This window comes from Acomys minous (genome assembly GCF_964271855.1).
Source record: "Acomys minous genome assembly, chromosome: 17".
NCBI lineage: Eukaryota > Metazoa > Chordata > Mammalia > Rodentia > Muridae > Acomys > Acomys minous.
This window is the reverse complement of record NC_140500.1, coordinates 2,292,083-2,299,949: the sequence shown is the minus strand read 5'-3', so window position 1 is coordinate 2,299,949 and position 7,867 is coordinate 2,292,083. Positions and strand designations below refer to the sequence as shown.

The 7,867-nt window shown below is 48.9% G+C and overlaps 1 long non-coding RNA gene across 1 annotated transcript; it reads right to left on the bottom strand.

Annotated features, from left to right (window-relative positions):
* Positions 1 to 2,099: 2,099 nt before the first annotated feature.
* Positions 2,100 to 6,294, bottom strand: LOC311588300. The gene is made up of 3 exons (XR_014776146.1): positions 6,173 to 6,294; positions 5,078 to 5,216; positions 2,100 to 3,131 (listed from the first exon to the last, which is right to left on the bottom strand). It is a non-coding gene; the product is annotated as an uncharacterized lncRNA (long non-coding RNA).
* Positions 6,295 to 7,867: the final 1,573 nt, after the last annotated feature.

The window sequence follows — 7,867 nt, the reverse complement described above, 5'->3', positions numbered from 1 at the left end:
CTTCTAAGTGGAAGGTTCTTACAAACCGCTCTCCTCCAGTGCCGCTCTATTCTTCCAGTGCCAAAGAAAACTTAGCTATTTGTTTTACTTTTTTTTTCTCTTTAGAGGGGGGAGGAAGAGGATGTTGAGACAGGATCTTGCTATATATCCCTGGACAGTCTGGAAGGTTTTGTGTAGTCCAGGCTAGCCTCAGACATGCAGCAATTGTCCTTGCCAGCGTCCCGAGGGCTGGCACTGCTGGTATGTGCCGCTCCCCGCAGGTTTTTGTTTTAACACTGTCTCTAAGAGGAAAGGGGGAAAGCATGCCCACGTGTTCGTGGGACAACTGGAGTCACAACCAGGCATCTTTGTAGATAATTGAGCTGTTTAAATGTTCTGTTCCTCTAGGCGCTTCCCGGCGGATGTCTGGGGGAGCCCCGGGGGGGCTTTGCTGGGACACCGGATCTAAGTCCAAACATCAGACAGAGAGGCTGGGCACCAGTCCCGGAATCTTCACTAGCCGATGGCCAGCCACCCAGTCTCTTCAGACCTTGTTTTCTTGCCTCCAAAACCAGCTGGGCAAAGAGGGAAACCTTTGAGGGCCCCTGAGTTCTGACCATACAGTGCTGTCCTGAGAGTTGCATTTGCTGGTCCCAAGAAGCAGAACACAGGAAGAACAGAGTTTTTCTACAGCAGCTCCCATCAGCAAAGTGAGGCCTGGGCCTGCTCACAGGAGGCGCCTCTGGATGCTGAGGCCAGAGGCACGCACGCCGACGTCCATGGTGAGTGTTGACTGATGTGCTTCCTGAGGAGAGAGGACAAGCTGCTGCTTTCTGTGGTGCGGCCCTCATCCTCCCTGCGTGTCAACCGTCAGCCCTCACCTCACGCTCCCGTCAGTGATGATTTGTGAACATTCTGGTAGCTGCTGTGGTTGCATCCAAGCTTTCCCAGTTAGGACGACCCTGCAAAGCCCAACGCTCTCAATTCCTCTCTTTTCTCAGGTTCGGCACCCTGTGGTTCCCCCACCCTCCCACCCTGTGGTTCCCCCACCCTCCCACCCTGTGGTTCCCCCACCCTCCCACCCTGTGGTTCCCCCACCCTCCCACCCTGGAGTACAAACACTTCCACACCCTCACCCCTGCTCACACTTTCCCCATCCATCTGATGATATGAAACCGCTTAGAGAAAGTGAGGTTAGACCATGGGCCCTGAGAGAGTGAGGTTAGACCACGGGCCCTGAGAAAGTGAAGTTAGACCACGGGCACTGAGAGCGGCGGCAGATCTTCTAGTGCGGAAAAAGTGGGAGCGTCCACAAGCATGTGGCTTCTGACCGTCTACCTCAAGTGCTGTCCCTAGAGGCTACTGTTCAAGCTAACATACCACACACGCGCGCACACACACACACACACACACACACACACACACACACACACGCACATTCACACACACACTCACACACATATTCACACACACTCACACACACACATGCGCGCACACACACATGCACATTCACACACACTCACACACTCACACACACACGCACATTCACACACACACTCACACATTCACACACACTCACACACATTCACACACACACTCACACACACACATTCACACACACATTCACACACACTCATACACTCACACACTCACACACACTCACATACACACTCACACACGCACATTCACACACACTCACACACACATTCACACACATGCACATTCACACACACTCATACACTCACACACATGCACACACACACACACACACACACACACACACACACACACACACACCACTTCCTTGGTAGAAACGAAACACCTTCTTGCCTGAAGTTTCCGATGTGGAGAGGCACATATCAACAGGCTCCACTCTTCCCCGTTTCATCAGTATAGAACCTTGTATGCCTGGTTTAACCTTGTTTTCTGCTGTGTGGTTTTCCCTCCCACCTTTGTGTGCTATCTAGTGCCCAGTAGAGTAAAACCTGAAGCAAACTGGGAGTTAAGCCTAGCCCTATCACCCGGTCACAGTACCAACTCTTTTTATATTATTTTATTATTGATTTATTAACTTCGTGTGTGCCCATTCATAGGTCTGCAGATGTACCTGTTGTGCATGAATGAGCTTGCGGGTGGCAGCCAGAGAAAAACATCCAGTCTCACTCCTCGGGTACCATTACATTTTGAAATAGGGTTGGAACTCACCCAGTACATTAGCATAGGTGGCCTGTGATCCCTATGGATGCACCTGTGTCCACCTCTCCTGTGCACCTGTGTCCTCCTCTCCACTGCTGGGCTACAAGCTCACCCCACCAGGTCCAATGTTTTAATGTGGGTTCTGGGGACCTGACTTGGGGCCTCAATCTTGCAAAGCAAACACTTTTGCCAACTGACCTGTCTCTCCAGTTCCTGTAAATAAAACAACAACAACAACAAAAACAAAACAACTTTCATACAAGGTTTCTCGGGCTGGCCTTGAATTTGCCCTGCTCCTGCCTCACCCTGCAGCGTTGCTGGGATTGCAAGCGTGTGCCATCAGCCCCAGTGTCAAATCCTTACCCAGCACTTACTGTGCTGTTTACCAGGAGCTACCCTAAGCATTCCTTCTGTATGTTGGCACATTGACACTTTAAAAACCACTGGTGCTGATATTGCCATTAGTATGCCTGCAAGGGAATTAAATACATGAACAGTAAATATGTGTTTCCACAATGTTCTATATTTAACAGTCATGCTCTTCTGAGAATGAATTTTTAAAAAGATGGCAACTAAGAAAAAGGAGCCCCCAGTTACTGCCCTAAGACAAGCTTTTGGGTAGACCATTGTATGAACTTTCCTAGGCAAGTACAACAGGAATGACTAGGTTCAAAATAAAAGCAATCTAGGTCTTTATTTTCATTCCCTTTGTCCACTTGTAGAGTCAAGTGTCCACCAAGTAGGCACTCAGAGATGTGCTGGGTCAGTGAGCACAGAGCAGCCAGTTGCTGGGCGATGCTGTCCTCTGGGCATGCTCTGGAGACTGCCATTTTAATTTGAGCCTCTGTGATCACCAGCACAGACCCTCCCAATGGTGGGCTTGCTTTTCAGCTTCTTCCTGGACCTCAGAGGTCTCAGAGATGCTGGGTGCACAGGAATCTTGGAAGGGAATCCACCTGTGCAAAAGGACAGTATCACCTATGTCAGGCCGGGGCAAGTTGGAGATGTAGCCGGGTAGGGAATCACTCACATGCCTGTGACTCCTCAGTTGTGGTCTTGGAAGCCCAATAAACTCATTGGTTCTACAAGACAGACCTGGGTGGGTTGGTCCTAGGATGTCGGTACCCTATTCGGTGTTGATGGGCATTTGTTCACACTCCAAGTTAATACAACATCAGGCTACATTCATGCATCTATTCCCTGAGAGGCATTAAGTAAAGTGACTCGTTGGAACGGGAGGAGACTGTGACGTACAGTGGAGGTTTCAAAGCCAGTCTGATAGCATTTGAAGAATCACATGAAAGCTTAAAAACCAAACAGTGGCCACATACCATCAGCGGCCGGGAGTTCCCCGAGAGCCTCAGTGTCCACAGGTGCGTTGTTTTGATGTGACTGTAAATCACCCTGGTGCACAGAGTTCATGGTCAGGGGCCTCACCTTTCCCGCTCACCTCCCGTGTCTCCTTCCACTTCGCGTTTATACTACGCGAATCTGCTTCTGTTCCCATCAGTTCTGAACTTACTCAACTCAACAACACCGCGAAGGCCATCAGTATGTCATCTAAAAAATGTTCTTGACCTGCTAGGTTGACAAACTTTTCGCTCTTTCACTGATGGCACTCGTTTCTGAGTTCGACATTGATTTATGACTAGAAGCCAAATGTCTACAGGACATTGACTCTACATGCACAGAGCACAGGCTCTTCCCCTGGGAATTTCAAAGGTGGTGACTTCACCGAAGAGAAAGTTCATGAGTTTACTCTTGTTCCTTATCCTTTGGAGATGGTGAGATAAATGCAATTAAAGATAGTTCCTGTCTTCCTTCCTGCCTCCGACAGTATGTGCATTTTTTTTCAAACTGCAAGAGTTTACCTGTCTAAAATGTTTGAAATTTAATACTTAACAATACACAGAAAGAAAGCAGACCTTCTGTGTCTGTAGGGCGACATCTCCGTCATTTATAGATGTTTGTCTGAAGCTGTGAACTGTGGAGTGTGTGAGCTACTGCAAGTGGGAGAGGCCAGTCTCCAGGATAGGACTTGCCTAGGACCTGCTTGCCTGCCACCTTTAGCGGGAGGAATGGAGAATTCAAAGGGAGGAAAGGGTGGGTGTGGAAGGGTTTTCCTCACAAGCAGAAATGGTTTGCTTTTACGAGGATACGAAGTACTATGCACTAGCATCCCACACTTGATCCCTGGTGGGTAAGGGCACCGTCTCTGTGCATCTTGAGTAACACTCACTGTCTCACTGCCGTGAGGGGAGCCATCCTGGTTTCCTCCTTCTGAGGGCGTGGCAGCTGCTGCTCCACACCCCTTTTTCAGCTTTTCTTGTGCCCTGCATTGTTGGTTGGGTTGGTGCTATGGTCTTAATGCTGCCTTTCTCTGAGCCTGTCTGTGTCAGCATCCACGTTCCTCATATCAGATTAAGCCTATCCTAACAACGGTGTTTTAACTTGAGCGCCCCTGTAAAGACCCCATGTCTATAGTAGGACTCATCCTGAGGAACTGGGGACATCAGTGTGCCTGTTTACAGACAACAGTCACCAAGAAAGGAAAACGACACACGGACTTGGAAGTAAACCTAACAAATCTTAACCCTTTGAAGGACTGACCCCACCTTCCGTAGTTTAGCTTTTGCCCTTTCAGGTAGTGGCATCTGGCCCTGGTAAGAACTGTGTGTTTGGTATCATTTTCCACTTCCAGAGGTGAAAGTGTGGATCTGCATTTTTCATAGAAGCCCAGGGGCAGGCACTGTACATTGTAGCTCAGGATCTGATCTGTTTGGCAAGCACTGGTCACACCTGTCTGGACTGCCCCACAATAGCATCTCAAACCCTACACACAGGAGTGCCCTGCCCCACTTTATTCTGTGCTCCCAACAGGCACAGTGTGTTATATACTCACAGATTTGGAATTGGGCCCGCACGGGGCTCTAAGGTCACAGGTGCCACCAAGGTTGATGACTTGAGGTTGCTTTCCAGGACCACATGGTAGAGGAGGGAATGGACCTCTGACCTCCACATGTGTGCCACGCATACACACACTAGAAAATTAAATAAATACATTTAATCACACACATGAAAATTAAAAGAGCTCCTAGTAGAGATTGAGGCTGAGAGGGCACATCACTGTGACTGTCCAAATGTAGGCATCTGTTCCCAGTACTGCACAGCTCTGTCTGATCAACCCTCCACTCCAAAGCAGGGCAAGAAGTCCCCAGTGTCCCTTCCACCTTAAAACTTGAAGCCACACTCATGTCAGCATGTGTGTACATCCCACACCAGGGAGCTCAGCTCTCGGACAAACGCTAAGTCTGGTTTTTAAAATTTATTTTAATTTTTTTTATTTTAATTTTACTCCAGACCTTCATTCTCTTGAACTCTTCCTCTCCCCTTTGAACAAGGGCTGAACTCGAGCCACACCCTGGGGAGCCAGCTGCAGTGGAAAATAGTCTCCAGGCTTTGGGGTCGGAAGCAAGGAAGAAGAGCAGACGGGGAAGTCTGGCGCGCTCTTTCTTGTATATTCTTCTCCCCACCCAGTGCAGAATTGCAAAGGAAGTTCCCTGTGTGAGGGAACACCCCGGGAACCAAAGGCGGTGGGTTTCGATGACTTCCCCAAGTGGCGAGAATTTGGAATTCATATCAGGCAAATCAGTACTAAACCCATTTAGAATTAGACAAACAGAGTGATGATTATTTTATGTCTCAGGGCCTGATGCAAATCTACTTCCAGCGTTTCTAGTACCTATTAACATTTGCAAAGCTCTTTCTAGTAATAGACACGTCTCCGGGGAATCACCAATGCCTGGCTGGTTCACGCCTCTTCACACTGAGCATCAAACAGGCCTAAAACCTAAACTCTGGTGTAGAAAGTCTCTTTGTTATCAGAATCCCCCCCCCCCCATCTCCTGTTGATGCTGCTTGGTTGTAAAGGACTAAAGGAAGTTAGGGATAACCCTTAGTATTGTGATTAGCTTGCCAGCAAAATTAGCTCTGTTACCCAAATGGCTCAGAATAGGGTCCTCTATTCAGGATGACAGCTCTCATCAGCCCCAGACAAAGAAGTACCAGACAGTCCACTTGAGACATGTTTCCAGCGATGCTAACAGTCCAACTCCCCGCCTCTCTTGCCCTGTGAACAACAAAGACACTGTCTCCATCTGGAAACTATCTCAGTCTGGATCAGCCAGTTCCCCCTAGCAATAGGCCTGCCCTGAGTGAAGCGATGGGTGTAGCTCTTATTCACCGGACCAAGGACCTGAAAATCCTATCGCCCCTGAGCTGACATAGCACCACACCGGCTACATGTTCTTGAGCAGCCCTCAATATGAATCTTTGCTGGTACTCCCCTCCCTACCCGGGGTGTCTACGTTCCAGGAACTGCACCAGGTTCTAAGGTACAAGAGTGAATTTGTCCCCAGGAACCTTAAATTTCAGAGAGAGAGAGAGAGAGAGAGAGAGAGAGAGAGAGAGAGAGAGATAGAGATTATAACTTGGTGAGAAAAGTATAGAGAGATGTAATAGGTGAGGGACAGACAGATGATAGACAGGTGATAAATAATAGATCTCCCAATAAGAATGCTTGTAACACTGAAAATTATATAAATAGATAAATAGGTGATAGATAGATAGCTATAGAGAGAAGGTAGATAAACAGACAGATTGATAGGTAAATGATAGGTCTAAGCAGGTAGATGCAAGGTATGACGTAATGGCTAGAGGAAGATTTGCTCCACGCTCATGTCCCATGGTTGGTGAGGGAAGGCCACATCTGATCTGGGCTTTGAAGAGCGGGGAAGAAATAAGATTCCAGAAGAATGAGAGAAGCGGACTGGGCGTGGCGATGCAATGGTGTGGCTATCAGGCACAGAGCTTCCGGTCTCCGTCTCATATCCTTGGAGACAAACTGAGAGCCGTATGGCAGGTCTTGAATCTCCCACCAGAATGGAAAGAACGGCTCTGATTGGCGGCTCAGCAGCGACCCCTACTGGCAAGGCGAAGTTGGTATCTGGGCTACTGAACGGAGTTTGCTTTTGTCCGGAGCTAAGTGAGAATCTGAGTATTGTCTGTTCCAACCCTCTTCCTCCTGAGCATGGTATCCGAACTGGCTACTTTTCTCATTGCTGTCGCCAAATACTCAACAAGAAGCAATGTACAGAAGGGGGCTTATTTGGGCTCACGGGTTAATGGGTCGCCATGTCGGGGGCGGCTTGGCTATCGGAGCACAAGTTAGCTAGCCCGCAGGCAGAGAGCAGCAATGGATGCTGGTGCCCACTCAGCTCTCTCCTTTCTTCCGTTTTTATTCAGCCCAGGCTTCCAGCCTAGGGGATGGTGCCACCCACATTCAGGACAGGTCTTCCTGCCTCGGTTAAGCCTCCATGGAAACACCCTACACACACCAAGAGGTGTGCCTCGGTTGGGAACGAAGATACACCCTCACAGTGTCCAGTGGGATATTTGTGATCTGGTGTGACACTTCGGAAATTGGAAGCGTTTACGGTTGAAACGCTCTTCCTCAGTACAGAGAGAGCTCTGCTTGGGACCTCTGTGCAGCTGACGAAAGCTGCTCAATAAAAACTGGCTACGGTTGGGTTCTTCTCAACCAGCTCCGTGGGCTTCGTCAGTAGCTTACAACCGCTCTGGCAAGCAAAGGCCGAACACGGACACCCCACATGGACTGTACTCATCTCTAATT